Genomic DNA, 17842 nt, shown 5'->3' with positions numbered 1-17842 from the left:
TCTCATGAACATGGGTGCAAAAATCAAAGACAAAATATTGGTGAATTAAATCCTGTCTATATTTTAAAAAGACCAAGTTGAGTTTGTTTTAGGAAAGGTAGGTTGGTTTTACAATTAAAACTCAACTAATGTAATTGGACACATTAACAGATTAAAAGAGTAAAGTCATATGAGCATCAACAGATGCATAAAATGCATTTGATAAAACCCAACATCCATTCAGGAAAAACAATGTTAGGAAACTAAGAATAAGAGATAACTTCCTTAATTGAATAAATAGTATACTAAAAGCATTTCCTATAGCAAGTATTATACCTACACAGTGGAATACTGTACACCTACCCCTGAAATCAGGACCAAGTAAAGATGCCCGCTAATGACCCTACTTACCACTTCTACTTAACATTTTATTACAGATACTACCCAATGCCCAAAGCAAGCAAAAAATAGCAAAAGGTTTAAAAACTGGAAAGGAAGAAGTAAACTGTTAATCCATATTTCTATATACCAGCAACAGAAAATTAGAAAATGATATTTTTAAAAGGCTGTCCACTTATACTAGCCGCCAAGATATATCAAATGCCTAAGACTAAATCTAACAAAGAGGGAGCAAGTCCTCTACACACAAAACCACAAAACATTATCGATGGAAACCTTAAAAAGATGCAAATAAATAGGCAACAATTCCCACACATGGATGTCTCTATAATGTAAACATGTCCGTTATTCCCAGATTAATCAACACACTCAGTGCCCTCCGGTCAAGACCTCAGTCTGCTTCTCCCCAACCCTGTCAGTCCTGGCCGTGAGCTGGGCACAGGGCCACCAGGGCCACCAGGTCCATGCTTGGGGAGCCCCGCCTGTCTGCCTACATTCCAGAACTAGAACTTACATTCTCAGTCAGGACTGGGTTACAAGTTCTCAGGTGTTACCTCCAATCACCAGACATTCCTGGCATCATCTTCAATGTGGTCTCTTGTGCATTTCCTGGTCAGCCCCTTATATCCTTACCTCCTCCATCATGCCCTGAGGACACTACCTGCAGCCACCTGCCCCATTCCAGTAGGCACACGCAGTGTCCAGGCCCTACTCTCCCCTAAAGCAACAGAGTCTGGAGTCAAACTGGCCCAAGTTCTTGTCCCAGCTCTGTGAGCTGCTCAAGCTATGCCCCTCCTGAGCTTGATCTTGCAAGGTCGTGATGAGAATTCGGTAAGATATTATGCAAGGACCACCTGTCCAGGTACCTGACACATAGTAGATGTTTCAGAGAAGAGAGATGAGAGATGGTAGGAAAACCCACTTTGCTGTGGGAGTTCTCACAACTTCCTTCTGGGCTGTGAGATCTGAGGTTCTGGGTTTAAGTCACACTCACCAAGATTTTCCTCTGCCTCCTGAAATATGCTCAGTCCCCTGTGCTTGTCTGTCCAGACGTCCCCGTAACACAAGTATTCTAAACATACTACTCTACTCCAGCCCAGCGTAGAGTAAAATGAAGTCTTCAGAGTACAAATCGGTGGCAGGTCCCACCCATTTACGAATGATTTCATGTGACGATCCTGAGAGCCTAATAACAGCCACATGATGTTGCAATAGCTTTGGAATCCTTCCTTATTCCAGACCTCAATACCTGCTTTGGAAACACGCTTCTTAGGTACAGTTTAGGTTTTCTAGTTTATGTATCTCTTACTGAGCATCTACTGCTCATGTTACGTGCTTTATCTCCAGACCTCAAAAAAAACTTTACAAAATATTCCCATTTTACATATGAGAAAAATGACATCCAAAGAGGGCTGGTGTCTTCCCCAGGATCACACAGGGAACAACTGCTGCAGCTGAATTTACACACAGTTTAATCCCACATCATGCTGCCTCCCACCACCAATAGGTGGGGATGAGTTTCTGGGCCCGCCTTCTACTGAGCCCTGGGGATTTTGCCACATCCAAGCAAGCATGACTCTTCCATAGAAGCATTAAGTAGATGGGAAGGAGGTAAATTCTTTAAATGAATTTTCCATTAGACCACAGACTCAGAGGTCACTTCTCTACATGGTCTTACAAAGACCAACAAGCCAGTACTCAATTCAGTGTTCAGGATTGGTTTTCACTAACGATTCATATGTGTTGAGAGTACAACCTGGAGAAGGTACAGGAAGTGATCCTTTCAGGCATCTCCCTGCCAAGGTCCTGGGCTCTTGAAGACAGAAACAGCAGTTCCCTTGTGTGTGCTTCCCCAGAGGCCACCTGGCATTGCGCATCTCATCACAGTTCTAAGAACCTCACGTGTGAATTGAACATTCAGCTACAAGACAGGAAGAAACTCACATGAAGTGAGCGGTGACTGAGCCAGGCATCAGGCTGAGTGCTATCCATGTGCATCTCATCATTACACCATTTTGCAAAGGAAAACCTGAGGTTTAAAGAATTTAAGTAATGAACTTATAAAATAGGATTAAAAAGAGATGCCTGCCTCTAGTTAAAATGGAGCAACAAAGACCAGATGTATCCTCTGCCTGAAACAAACAAACAAAAAAAAAAGTGAAAGTATATATGAAACAACAGTTTTAAAGACACTATATATCAGGCAACAAGGCACAGGGGTCCCTGATGGGTGGCAAGAAGGTGAGAGAAGCCTCACAGCTGTTCCAGCTTGCTCCCTGGACACAGCTTTCAGACCACACCAAAGCACAGCCAAGCCAGAGCCTACAGATGCCCTGAGATGAGAGTCTGGGGAGACCAGTTTGTCTTCAGGACAGAGTACCAGGGAGGAGACAGAAAGAGCTCTGGAGACTTGCAGAGGGCTCCTCTGGACTATTCATAGAGTACTGATCAGCACACACAAGTGAGGAAACTACCAAGGGTCAGGGGAGAACCACCTGAAAGATAAGGTTACAATGTCCAGTGCTCACACAGGACCAGAAACATTGCCTGCTCCCACCAGTCACACTGGTTCACAGGACACTGGTGGACTCTGTGGACTACAAGGAAGGGTTTTGCTTCAGGGGTGTGGTACAATAAACCTTAGACTGAGAACGTTTCCAGTTCTACCCAACAAATCTTAAAATTCCAAAGGGTCAAACTGTTTCCAAGTCATTTAACCATATTCCACAATAAAGTTCAAAAAGGAGGGGGAGTTCAAACCATCCAGCACCCAACAAGGTAAAATTCACAATGTCTGACATTCAATCAAAAATTACAAGGCAGGCTGGGCGCAGTGGATCACGTCTGTAATCCCAGCACTTTCAGAGGCCAAGATGGGTGGATCACTTGGGGTCAGGTGTTCAAGACCAGTGTGGCCAACATGCCAAAACCCTGTCTCTACTAAAAATACAAAAATTAGCTGGGCGTGGTGGCATGTGCCTGTAATCCCAGCTACTTGGGAGGCTAAGGCACAAGAATCACTTGAACCCAGAAGGTGGAGGTTACAGTGAGCTGAGATTACACTACTGCACTTTAGCTTGGGTGACAGAGGAAGACTGTCCCGGAAAAAAAAAAAAAATTATAAGGCAGATAAAGAAGCAGAAAAATGCACAATAAATCAATGAATCAAAACCCATCCAGAACTAACAGAGAGTCATAGTTAGCCCCCTCACTTCTTTCAACTCTTTGCTCAAATATAACTTTCTTCATGAGACCAACTCCACCTATGCCATTTAAAATTGCAACATACCCACCCCGTATTTTTAATTGACAAATAATAAATTCTATATATGTATGGGGTACAATGTTATGTTTTAATATATGTATATATTATGGGATGATTAAATCAAGCTAACTAAAATATCCATCACCTCATCTACATATGATTTTTTGTGGTGAGAATACTTAAAATCGACTTTCTTGGCCATTTTCAAGTATACAATACATTATTATTAACTATAGTAACCATGGTATTCAATAGATTACTAAAACTTCTTCCTCCTGACAAACTGAACTTTGCACTCTTTGACCAATATCGTCACAATCCTCTACCACCCCAGCTCCTGGTAACCACCATTCTACTCTTTACTTCAATGAGTCCAACTACTTTAGATTCCACATATGAGTATTTGTCTTTCAGTGTCTGGCTTATTTCACTTAGCATAATGTTCTCCAGGTTCATCCATGTTGTTGCAAATGATAGATTTTTCTTGTTTTCTAAGGCTATAAAGTAATCTATTGTGCGTATACACCACATTTTCTTTATCCATTCATCTGTTGAGGGACACTTAAGTTGATTCTGTATCTTGGCTATTATGAATAGTGCTGCAATAAACATGGGAATACAGATATCTCTTCAACATACTGATTTCAATTCCTTTGAATATATACCCAGAAGTGAGATTGCTGGATCACATAGTAATTCTATTTTTAATTTTTTGAGGAACTTTCAAACTATTTTCCAAAATGACTATACTAATCTACAATCCCACCAACAACGTGCAACACGGTGCAGTGAGAAACATCCCTTTTCTCTACCTTCTTGCCAACACTTATTATCTTTCATCTTTTTGTTAGTAGCCATTTTAACAACCGTGAGGTGATATCTCACTGTGGCTTTAATTTGCATTAATTTAACGTAACACATTTTTGCATTAGTGATGCTGGAGATTTTTTCACATAGCTGTTAACCATTCATATGTTTTCTTTTCAGAAATGCCTGTTCCAGTCCTTTGCTCAGTTCTTAATTAGATTTTTGTGTGTGTGATTGAGTTGAGTTTCTTATATATTTTGAATATTAACCCCTTATCAGATGTATGTTTGCAAATATTTTCTCCCATTCTGTAGGTTGTCTTTTCACTCTGTTATTTCCTTGCTGTGCAGAAGCTTTTTAGTTTCATGATATCCTATTTGTCTATGTTTGGTTTTGTTGCCTGTACTTTTATGATACTACCAAGGCCAGGCATGGTGGGTCACGCCTGTAATCCCAGCACTTTGGGAGGCTGAGGTGGGTGGATCATGAGGTCAGGAGTTCAATATCAGCCTGGCCAAGATGGTGAAACCCCATCTCTACTAAAAGTACAAAAAATTAGTCGGGTATGGTGGTGGACGCCTGTAATCCCAGCTACTTGGGAAGCTGAGGTAGCGAAACTCTCTCTCAAAAAAAAAAAAAAAAATTGTCCAGATCAATGTTTTGGAGATTTTTCCCTATGCTTTCTTCTAGTTGTCTTAGAGTTTTGGATCTTACCTTTAAGCCTTTATTCCATTTTGAGTCAATTTCTGTATATGGTGTGAGATAAGGGTCCCATTCCATTCTTCTACATGTGGATATCCAGTTTTTTCAACACCCTTAATTGAAGAAACTGTTTCCCCATTGTGTGTTTTTAGTGCCTTTGTCAAAAACTATTTGGCCATAAACTCATAGGTTTATTTCTGAGTTCTCCATTCTGTTCCATTGTTCTATGTGTCTGTTTTCATGCCAGTACCATACTGTCTTGATTACTATAGTTTTGTGGTATATTTTGAAGTCAGTTTGATTCCCCCATCTTTGTTCATTTTGCTCAAGATATCTTTGGTTATTTGGGGTCTTTCATGGTTTCATATGAATTTTAGGATTTTTTTTTCTGTTTCTGTGAAATATTGGGATTTTGATAGGGATTGCACTGGATCTGTAGACTGCTTTGGGTACTATGGACATTTTAACGACATTATTTCTTCCAATCCATGAACATGCCACCCCACATTTCTGATTTCCTTTACCTGATCCTTAATAGTCACTCATCAAATTTTTTTGTTTGTTTTTTGTTTTTTTTAAGACAGAGTTTTTGTTCTATTGCCCAGGCTGGAGTGCAATGGCACAATCTCAGCTCACTACAACCTCCGCCTCCTGGGTTCAAGCGATTCTCCTGCCTCAGCCTCCCAAGCAGCTGGGATTACAGGCACCCACCACTATACCTGGCTAATTTTTGTATTTTTAGTAGAGATGAGGTTTCACCATATTGGCCAGGCTGGTCTCAAACTCTTGACCTCAGGTGATCCACCTGCCTCGGCCTCCCAAAGTGCTAGGATTACAGGTGTGAACCACCATGCCTGGTCTCACTTTTTTTTTTTTTTTTAATGAATGACTCTACCATAGGAAATATTTTCCAGCAGTGGTGAGACTAGGAAAATGTTACTGTTTATGCATTCGTGAGCTCCTTTTTTCTGACTACAGACTGAAAAAAAATAAAAGGAAATTGACAGGACAGGAAGAGGTGCTTCTGTTTAACCTTGGGTTATTTGTCTTTCCCCAAAACTTCATTTAAAAAACACTAAAAATGTTAATCTTCTTAGATAATAGAAAAGAGATCATCTGGAGTTTATAAAGCATCTTGGTTAATAGGTTCATTTTAATAATAGCTGATCTTTTCATCCACAGAGAGTCTGTGCTGCCAGCTCAGCAAATCTCCTCAAAGACTTCCCAGGGTGTGCTTTATGGCTAAGATATCATAAAACACAGAGGGCGGCTGCCATTCTCAGAGAACAATAACACCCTGGCCTAAAACCTGACAAGTTATTTGATTCATTTTATAAACTCATTTTTACAAACTTTTAAACACTGCTGTGCCAGAACTCATCAACACAATTTCCCATTCACGGAAGGAAGGACTTGCCCAAGGCATGGCTGTCACAGTGAAAGAACTGCGGATGCAGGACCAGACCCAGGCCTTGACTGGATGGGAGTGCACATAGAGCCCACCCCGACAGACCCTCACCTACTCCCAGAGGCAAGGGGTCATCTTGCCACGTCTGCTCCCTTGCCTGCCATCTCAGCAGCATGTCCATCTGGCCTCCAGTCTCCTGCTGGGTCTAGCATATTCACCTCCCTAAATCTTAAAGTGCCCCAGGTTTGAGCCCTTTAGCCTTCTTTCTTGCAGTGTTCCCATCCTCACCCCGAAACCTTACACTTTACACTGCAGACCCCTTGCATGCTTGTATCCTCACTCTGCTCAGCTGTTCCTATCTCTGCACCATTGTTCACGTGACACCTTCTCCTAGGAATGCTGTCTCCCACCCTACAATTGTCACAACCTGAGCCCTAGAGATGTAGAGATGAACGGAAAGGTGCCCCCTGCCCACTGAACAGCACCAAGGCCAGACAGCTAGAGGCTCTGCCCATCATTCCCCAGGACTCAAGAAACCTTCTGAGCAAACAAATGTCAGCCTCCCTCTGGGGAAAATATCCTCAAAAACAGGTTTTTTTGTCACAGAGGGTCAAAGTGTAAAGACATAAAGTGCTTAGAAAATATAAAACAATGGCCGGGTGCGATGGCTCACGCCTGTAATCCCAGCACTTTGGGAGGCTGAGGCGGGCAGATCACGAGGTCAGGAGATCGAGACCATCCTGGCTAACACGGTGAAACCCCGTCTCTACTAAAAATGCAAAAAATTAGCCGGGCGTGGTGGCGGGCGCCTGTAGTCCCAGCTACTCGGGAGGCTGAGACAGGAGAATGGCGGGAACCCGGGAGGCGGAGGTTGCAGTGAGCCGAGATCGCGTCACTGCACTCCAGCCTGGTCGACAGAGCAAGACTCTGTCTCAAAAAAAAAAGAAAAAAGAAAAGAAAAGAAAATATAAAACACTAACACGTGGATTCCTTATTGGCCACTTTCATGAGACCATCACAGACACTGTGCCTCTGACCAAAGCATGAAGCAGCCGACACTTTACGCCACACTCTGCATTAAAGCTCTTTATGGACTGATTCTGCTGGTGAACATGTATGAAATATACACTAAAATAGCTCTGACTATGCGTCCAACACAAAATGAGAAGACTCACCCTAGGCTTCAGGGAGTCCACAGCACAGAGACCAGTCAGATCTGCACAAGTGGTGCTAATTCACAGCCCAGGAATGGAGTGTGGCTTGTGGATCTGCACACATCTCACCCAATTGTTCTAATGGAGTCAGCTCCCTTTTCCGGGGCTGCATCAGGGTTCAGCTGCCTGTAATTCACTGTGGCCACTGGGCAGCTGCCCCAGCCCAGGTCAGGCCTCTGACTGGCCACAAAGAAACCTGAGCCCCAGGTTGTCCTCAGCTCTGGGGGACGTCTAACCTTCTATGCTATTGCACTTTATTTTTTGTTTTAATTTTATTCCAAAAATGGCAAAATTATTACTTTAGTTGGCCTGCAAATAAGAGTTAAGTACTTATTAAGTTGTAAAAAGGAGTAAGTATGTTATAAAATGGACTCTAATAGGCTTCTTCCCTCAAAAGAAGCAATTTAATGAATACAGTTTGACTTCTGCTCAATTAATAATGTGCCCAGTCACTCCTGCTTTGCAAGAAGTGACTATATGTAGATGATATTATTGTAGGACCCAATTTTTCCTGCAATTAGCTGCATACATTTCCTGACAGACTAATTTATGTATGAATGCTTCTTAAAAGCAAAGGCATTTTGCATGTAATTGCATTCCTTTGTAATCCATCTGTTGATAAATTTGTGTGTGTCTCTGTTTATTGGCTAATGCCTCCCTCTGCTCTAGGACGACAGGCACAGGAGTCAAAATATTTTGGGGATGAAATAAATAATAAAGGGTAATTGAAGGCCAGATGTAGGCTGCTGGAAACGTCTCCATGGGTGTGGTGAACCCCGATGTCGAACTTTTTACTGCTGCTGAGCAGAGAGTGAATAAAAACATGATTAACGCTGTTGCTCTGGATTTGCTTGTTTGCAAGTCATGCTCTGTAGCAGGTAAAGGTCATCATAAGTTTGCTGCACTTTGATTTCCAGTGTCATGTGTGGCCCTCTTCACTGCACATCCACCAAAAGTGCAGCAGGGCAGGCTGCATTGCTTGCCACAGCAAGGGAGGCTGTAGCCACGGCAAGCCCCAGGGGACAGTGATACGAGGGAGTGAGTCCAGAGGGGCTGGCTGCAGGATTTGAGCAGAACTTGGTGATTTGGGGAGAGTCCAAGGAACCGGGGTCTGCTGTCAGGAAGTAGAGGCAGTCCAACGAGCAGGCATCTTGGTAATTTTCACGTAAGAGGTGAGAAGAACAGGCCAAGGCTGAATGGTCAGGGAAGAACAAGAATCAGTGGAGAAGCCAGGCTATGCCACGGCAGCCTGGGAGCCTTGTCTGCACATCTGTGTGGGCGTGGCTCCAGAGTCTTGTTCCCATCTTGATCCATCACACTCGCCCACAGCCCTCCATCGGCCCGGCTATTCTGTGCAAGTGTGTGCTCTGCAGGGGGCCCTACAGCCTGGCTGGCAGCAATGGGTCAGCCCTCACTGTGGGGCTGCATCTCTGAGCAAATGCATGGTCAAAATGGGCTTCCTCAGCACGCGTGGGTGGGGACATCCAGCCTCGGAATGGAGCTGAGGGAAGAAGAAAGCTCACTGACCTAGGGCTTGAGAGGCAGAGCTGGAGTCCCACTGAGTGCAGGAGTGTGTTGCCAACACCTGCTGTGACACGCTCGACAGTTCTGTCAGCACCAGACCCACTTCACAGATGCGGAAACTGAGGCTCCCTGAGATGAAGTGACTGGCCCAAACTTAGCACATATTTTGCACACAATTACATAATTAGGCACATGATTACATTATAGGTACATAATTACATAATTAGATGCATAATTAAGCAATAATTACACAATTAGATGCACAATCAGGCACATAATTAGCAAGCGGGCTGGCATTTGGCCCATGGGGGTTCTGACTCCGATCCTCCCGTCTTTCCACTGCACCAGTGTGCCTGGGTCAGGACCCAGGACGCTTGCAGGGGTGCTGCTGAGCACAGGGACCCTGTGAGTATCTGTTGCCACTCACTCCTGCCATGATGGAGCAGGAAATTGAACCTCAGATCACAAAGCCAGTGGGATCCAGCTTCAGGGGCGAGGGTGGGGGTCTGGCTCACTGCAGAGCCTGGACTCATTCTCTTTACCACCGCCATCCCTGAGAAAGGGAAGAGGCCCTTCCTGAACACACTGGTGGCCTAGGCACTAGGGCCTGGCCCTCCATCCTCATCTGCAGAGGCAGATACTCACAGAGGAAAACCAGGGCTGGGACCACAGAAGGCCAGGACCCTGTGGCTGTGGAAGGAGCCTCCAGCCAAGCCTAAAGGAAGAGGTTTCAAGGCAGCTTCCTGGAGGAGGCCCCCTGAGCTGAAGGGCAGAGAGCAGCTACCTCTGAAGACCTAGGAACAGCATGATGCATTTAAGAAACAGCAGCCACAGGGCGGCCCTTCCTGTCCCCACCATTGTGTGACAAATCAAATTCTCAGTGAAGGCACAGAGTGAGCAAGCGGTGCAGCTACCACTCAAGGTTGGGCCCACCCGTGTCCAATATGCACGTTTGTTCTGTTACTGGTCTGCACACAACAGATGGAATTGAGCTCCACTTCGAGATGGCGGAGGAAGGATGAGGGGAGACCAGACCCTGGCCCTGCCACTAGCCCACTCCATGTCCTGGAGCAGTGCATCCCCCCGGTCTCTCCAGATCTGAAGTGGACGATGGCCTGAGTCCATGCTTTCACATCATGTTCACAGAGCACTGTGGACTCACAGGAGTGTCAACCCTGGGGAGGCGCAGCCACACAGCCCAGAGCCCGTTCCAGTCTGGCCCCATGCTGGAGTTGACTTTGGGATGCATCTGGCTCTGCTGCCATCTCTCTGGGACCTCCTGTTCAGAGGAGCCTCTGGGAGTGACCACCCTCATTCAGGCTCCCCAAGTCTCCTGGGTCCCAGCCAACAGGGCTGATACAGCCGTGTGAGGTTCACCTGAGTGCCTGCCCAGCATGTGGGCATTCATGAGACTGGTCTCTGGCACACAGCGCCCTCTGCCCTTGGCCTTTCCTGCCTACCTCACTGCTGCCTCCACACCTTGTCTGTCCCACTCCCATGAGGCCAAGTAGCTTAGGGTGCCCTCCTGTCAGGGGAATTTGCATTTTATTAGGATAATTGAATATTTGTGACCCAAATAAATGGGAAGCTCCCCGGCCACACAGCCTCTGCCAAAAGGAACTACCCCAGGTTCTACTTCAGCCATGAATGAGACTTTGGGGTGGTCTTTAGCCCAGAAACACACACCCTGCAGGGCTTTTGGGGACTCAGGAACCAGTCCGCTGGACTCTCAGACGGGGAAGCGCCTCTCCCATCCGCTCTCAGAGGCCCCCATTTGGCTTTCCATGCTGGAGGGGAGGCCCCCATCCTGACCACAGCCCAGGCCCCACAGCCCGCGCCCCCAGGAGGCTCACCTAAACCACAGATGGCCCCCGAGATTCAGGCACCAGGACAGGGGTCGGGGCAGGGATGTGAGGAAAGGTCCTTCTCAGGAATGTCAAATCCTCAAGGGCTCCTCTTGCTCAGCCAAGGCTCACCCCCGTGCGGCCGGGAGGGGAGACACCCCTGTCACAGGCCGTGCTCCTGCTCTGCTGGCCCCAGCGTCTGAATCGCTAACTCTCAGCATTGTTAGACACGCAGCTGGGTCACTTTTCCTCTGGGTCCTTTTGGGACTGAACTTAATCTTGCAATTTACATTTTCCGATAAACCATTCCTGACTTTGGGTAAAAGACCGAGGTCAGACTAGAATCCTTTCCCTCTCCTGTAAGTTAGTGCTTTCTGGTTTGGTTTTTGTTTGCTCGCTGGCTTTGCTTGGTTTCATTTACTTTTGTCTTTATCTTGAACCTCAGAGTTGCAAACCTGGACCAGCAGCTGGCTCCTGTATAGCAGAGGGGAAGTGGGGCCTCCCGTTTCTTTCCAAATGACTGAAAGCATAAATCCTGTTGGGACGGCACCCAGCAGACGGGACAGCAGAAGAAAGGAGGCGGAGTCTTCCCTGATCCCACAGCAAAGTGCTAGTGGCCCAAGGCCTGAACTTGCCAAAGCGCTCCAGTGAACTCACCCTTGAGCGCAGGCTCCTGTGCCTTCCTGAAGACCCCCTCAATGGGCCTGGCTCTGAGGAGGAGGGGAGCACCGTGCCTGGGGGACGAAGGAACCGGCGTATGTCCAGTAACTCCTGACAGTTACACCATCCACCAGGTCAGACTGTCCATCATTTTTCCGGCTCTGCCCACAATGGGACCCCTCCCCACAGCGAGACTGGACCAGCGGGAGAGACCTGGCCCACATCAAGAGATCCAATGGCTTGTCAGCAGCCAGCCACTTTTGCTGTCTCAAATGTTTGAACTGAGAGGCAAAGAAACTATCAGCAGTTGGTGAGAAAAACTTTAAACTGAAGGGCTCATGTTGAATTGGGTGGCATGGTCAGATTAGACAGAGGCGCAGAGAGAAAGAGAGAGAGAAATAGAGACAGAAACAGACACAGACAGACAGAGAAACAGAGGCAGAGAGAGAGACAGAAACAGAAAGAGACAGAGACAGAGCGCACAGGGGATAGCAAGCCAGGAGAGGACAGCAAGGCCCAGCCACCGAGCAAAGAGGAGGTTGGGGTGGCAGCCCTGTGCACACGGCTGCCCTTCCCAGTCCTGAGGGTCCCTTCCCGCAGCCTGTCCCGTCCCCACAGCTGTCCTACGCACAGTAGCTGAGAAAATCGAGACACTGAGATTTCAAGTAACTTATTCAAGGTTGAGCAAAGACAAACCTGAGAGAAACAAGAAATGGGGAAAGGATTCCCTATTTAATAAATGGTGCTGGGAAAATTGGCTAGCCGTAAGTAGAAAGCTGAAACTGGATCCTTTCCTTACTCCTTATACGAAAATTAATTCAAGATGGATAAGACACTTAAATGTTAGACCTAATACCATAAAAACCCTAGAAGAAAACCTAGGTAGTACCATTCAGGACATAGGCACGGGCAAAGACTTCATGTCTAAAACACCAAAAGCAACGGCAGCAAAAGCCAAAATTGACAAATGGGATCTAATTAAACTAAAGAGCTTCTGCACAGCAAAAGAAACTACCATCAGAGTGAACAGGCAACCTACAGAATGGGAGAAAATTTTTGCAATCTACTCATCTGACAAAGGGCTAATATCCAGAACCTACAAAGAACTCAAACAAATTTACAAGAAAAAAACAAACAACCCCATCAAAAAGTGGGCAAAGGATATGAACAGACATTTCTCAAAAGAAGACATTCATACAGCCAACAGACACATGAAAAAATGCTCATCATCACTGGCCATCAGAGAAATGCAAATCAAAACCACAATGAGATACCACCAGTTAGAATGGCAATCATTAAAAAGTCAGGAAACAACAGGTGCTAGACAGGATGTGGAGAAAAAGGAACACTTTTACACTGTTGGTGGGATTGTAAACTAGTTCAACCATTATGGAAAACAGTATGGCGATTCCTCAAGGATCTAGAACTAGATGTACCATATGACCCAGCCATCCCCTTACTGGGTATATACCCAAAGGATTATAAATCATGCTGCTATAAAGACACATGCACACGTATGTTTATTGCGGCACTATTCACAATAGCAAAGACTTGGAATCAACCCAAATGTCCATCAGTGACAGACTGGATTAAGAAAATGTGGCACATATACACCATGGAATACTATGCAGCCATAAAAAAGGATGAGTTTGTGTCCTTTGTAGGGACATGGATGCAGCTGGAAACCATCATTCTTAGCAAACTATCACAAGAACAGAAAACCAAACACCGCATGTTCTCACTCATAGGTGGGAACTGAACAATGAGATCACTTGGACTCGGGAAGGGGAACATCACACACTGGGGCCTATCATGGGGAGGGGGGAGAGGGGAGGGATTGCATTGGGAGTTACACCTGATGTAAATGACGAGTTGATGGGTGCTGACGAGTTGATGGGTGCAGCACACCAACATGGCACAAATATACATATGTAACAAACCTGCACATTATGCACATGTACCCTAGAACTTAAAGTATAATAATAATAATAAATAAATAAATAAGTAAAAAAAAAAAAAGAATATCTTACCCCAAAAGACATCATCACTTCATGATTTTTCAAAACTTCAGTGGCTGAAGCTCGAAGTGGAATCAGTAGGGCGGCGGCCCTAGGAGGCCATTTTTCCCTTCGCCGATGCCATTGTCCACTCATCAGTGGTTGACAGTGCTCCAGCACCGCCTGCGCCCTCGGAGCTCCCGGGCACGATACACCCTCCATGGGGACGTGTGTGCTGACGGCCAGGTCTCGCCTGAGAGCCTCGCAGACCTCAGGCAGCCCCCTTCCTTGAGTGCTTGCCCTTCAGTGATCTGGCCCCTTTTTTCGATAACTGAGAGGAAGCCCGGCACACAGGCTGCCTTCTCTCTGTGCTCGTGCTCGTGCACACCTGCCAGGAGAGATCCTGCACACAGACAACACACAGACAGCGCTGGGAAGAGCTGTTCTGTTTACAACTCTGCGCTCTCTGGGAAACACGGACAGACGTTGAGGATGGGGTGGTTTCCACCGGCCTGACCGCACCTGGATCCCCAGGCCTGCTCAGTGAGGCCCTTGATGAAGCCGGCAGAACAAAGACTGGAGGGAGAGTTTCCCCACCCCAGTAACGAGGAGCACCGCAGCTTGCCCGCGTGGTTAAGGATTTGGTTACCGGAACAGGTGAGGTGGCTCCCACCTGCTGCCTGTGAGATCTGGGGCAAGTCCCACCATCCTCCTCACCTGCAAAACCAGAGTGACGGAATGACACCTCCTGATACTAATCAGACGACGAGGCTCAGCACCCAGCACGCCCCGGCATGGAGGGACCCACACAGCCTGTTGTTGTTATTATTATTATTAGGCACGAGCGAGGCCAGGTGGGTTAATTCCATCTCTACCTCCTCCTTCGCAGGAACAGTGACTGAGAGACTGTTCTGTCGGGGTCCTCACACTGTCTCCAGCTCTGGGCCCTGGTGTCCAAGCCTGGCTTCTGGGCACATCCACAGCCTGGTCCTAACGTCCTGGGTGCACGTAGCATGCAAAGGACCTGCCTTCTCGCTCCAGAGATCTCTGTGGCTCAACCACCCTCTCTCCCAGGGTGGGGGTGGCTTCTCTGATGTCTCATGGGTCTCTCCCCCTCCAAGCCTTCTGTTGCTCCCTTCGTGAAGGTAGAACCCTCCTTCCACTTCCCCTTTCAGGGGACCCATGTGTCACCAGCAGCAACCTGGTCTTGACAGCCTGGGCACCACCGTGGGGTCCAGAAATTGCAGCCATCCTAAACCTGCATCTGTGGGCTGGGCGTGTGCACACCAGGTCCTGAAGGGCTCCTCATCCTGTAGCTCATGAAGTTGAGAAAGGTGTTTGCAACCTTGAGGGCCCCGCTGCGAGCATTGGGCTCCACTCTAATTGGAAAAGCCGGGGAGCTTGGGCCGACCCTGCCTTTCCTCCATCAGTGAGCAGAAACCACACACACCTTGATATATTGATGCTTATTACATTGTGTCACTCAAAGCACAATCAAACCAGTGACTCAAAACTGCATTGTTTCCAGACCATACACACACACACACACACACACACACACACACAATCACACCAAAGTCCAGGTAGAATACAGTCAACTTACCTGGAGAGTTATTCACATTAAATTGAGGGGTTTGTGGAATTAAAATCAGTATACTCACACAATTCTCTCTCATAATAACAGATGGGGGAATGGGTGGGTGCAGAATTATGGAATTAAATACATTTCTTGACAACAATAATACAGTTTATTTAACACTATCAAAAATGAAATGATACCTAGACATAAATCTAACAAAACATATTTAGGATTAGTGCACTGGAAATTAGAAAATGCTGATGAAAGAAATCAAAGAAGGCTTAAAAATTTGAGTTACAGCATGCTCATGGATTAGAAGGCTCAGCATAGGAAACATGCCAGTACTCCCAAAATTATTCTACATGCTGAACACAATTCCTAACAAAAACTTAGCAAGAGTTTTTGTACAAATAGACAATCTCATTCTAAAATGTATATATGGAAAGGGGAAAAATAAAGATAAGAAAGTGGGAGGAATCACTCTTCTTGGTGTTAATGTTTCCTGTGTAACCACAGAAATAAAGACAGTATAGTTAGTATTGACAGAGACATAGACATATTGGTCAATAGGAAAAAACAGGGAACCCAGAAATAGACCCAAACAAAGAGATCCACATAGATGTATTATGAAAGTGGAAAAGCAGGCCGGGCGTGGTGGCTCAAGCCTGTAATCCCAGCACTTTGGGAGGCCGAGGTGGGTGGATCACGAGGTCAGGAGATCGAGACCATCCTGGCTAACACGGTGAAACACCGTCTCTACTAAAAAATACAAAAATCTAGCCGGGCGAGGTGGCAGGCGCCTGTAGTCCCAGCTACTCGGGAGGCTGAGGCAGGAGTATGGCGTGATCCCGGGACGTGGAGTTTGCAGTGAGCTGAGAGCCGGCCATTGCACTCCAGCCTGGGCGACAGAGCGAGACTCCGTCTCAAAAAAAAAAAAAAAAAAAAAAGTGGAAAAGCAAATTAAGGGAGGAAGGACAACATTTTCACCAAATGGTGCTAGAGCAATTTGAATCTCCATAACCCAAAACATGAACCTCAACCTAAGTCCCACACCTTCTACAAAAATTAACTAAAAACAGACTTAAGTGTACAATGAAAAATTCTGAAACTTCTAGTGAAAAAATACAGCGGAAAATCTCTAGGACCCAGGGCTAGGGGAGGCATTCTTAGAATTGACACCAAAAGCCCAATCCAGAAAAGGAAGGCAATAAATCAAACTCATCAAAAGGAAAAACTTTTACTCCTCAAAAGATCATATGAAGAGGATAAAAAGACAAGCTATGAACAGAAAGATTTTTTTTGTAAAATTATTTGCGGACCACATATCAACAAAGGACTTGCCTTTAGAATACATAGAAAGTGAACTCAACAATAAAGAAAACAAACCGGCCGGGCGCGGTGGCTCAAGCCTGTAATCCCAGCACTTTGGGAGGCCGAGACGGGTGGATCACGAGGTCAGGAGATGGAGAGCATCCTGGCTAACACGGTGAAACCCCATCTCTACTAAAAAATACAAAAAACTAGCTGGGCGAGGTGGCGGCGCCTGTAGTCCCAGCTACTCGGGAGGCTGAGGCAGGAGAATGAATGGCGTGAACCCGGGAGGCGGAGCTTGCAGTGAGCTGAGATCCGGCCACTGCCCTCCAGCCTGGGCAACAGAGCGAGACTCCGTCTCAAAAAAAAAAAAAAAAGAAAGAAAAGAAAACAAACCAATTAGAAAATAACAAAAGACATGACCAGATACTTCACTGCTGAGCATATACAGATGTCAAAAAACACATGAAAAGATGTTCAATATCATTAGTTATCAGGAAATGCACATTTAAGCCACACTAAGATATGACTATATGCATATCAGAATGATTAAAATGTTTTAAATGATAAAACCAAATTCTGGTGAGCATGCTGAGAATCATACATTGACGTTGGGAATGTAAAATGGTACAGCCACTCTAGAAAACAGTTTGGAAGTTTCTGTGAAACATGCGGTGGTAGTTAGCTACACATGTGATAAAATTGCCTAGAACTATATGTACATGTGCACACACGCGTGCACACTCACACACACACACACACACAAATGAGTGCTTGTAAAACTGGTGAAATCCAAGTAAGGTCTGTGGGTTATACCAGCGTTAATCTCAGGTTTCATATTGTACTATATTTATGCAAGATGCATTCTTCCTTCAAAAGTCATCCATTAACACTGGAGGCAGCTGGGCAAAAGAAATACAGTACCTGCCCCCGACATTTTTTATAGTTCCCTCTGAATCTACAGTTATTTCAAAGTAAAAAGTTCTTTTTAAGGAGCAGTCTTTTTCAGAGACAAATAAAGAAAAAAACTATTTTCTGAAGACTCCAGCAATCGAATTCCTAGATCAACTGTAGAATTCTCACAAATTCTTTGCAGACCCTTGGAGTGAAATAACAGCAAACCATAGCCTGAACACAGTGAGATGGGATGTTC

The sequence above is a fragment of the Macaca mulatta genome, chromosome 12 (genome assembly GCF_049350105.2).
Source record: "Macaca mulatta isolate MMU2019108-1 chromosome 12, T2T-MMU8v2.0, whole genome shotgun sequence".
Lineage (NCBI taxonomy): Eukaryota > Metazoa > Chordata > Mammalia > Primates > Cercopithecidae > Macaca > Macaca mulatta.
The sequence above is the reverse complement of the archived record's forward strand: the minus strand, read 5'-3'. Positions refer to the sequence as shown.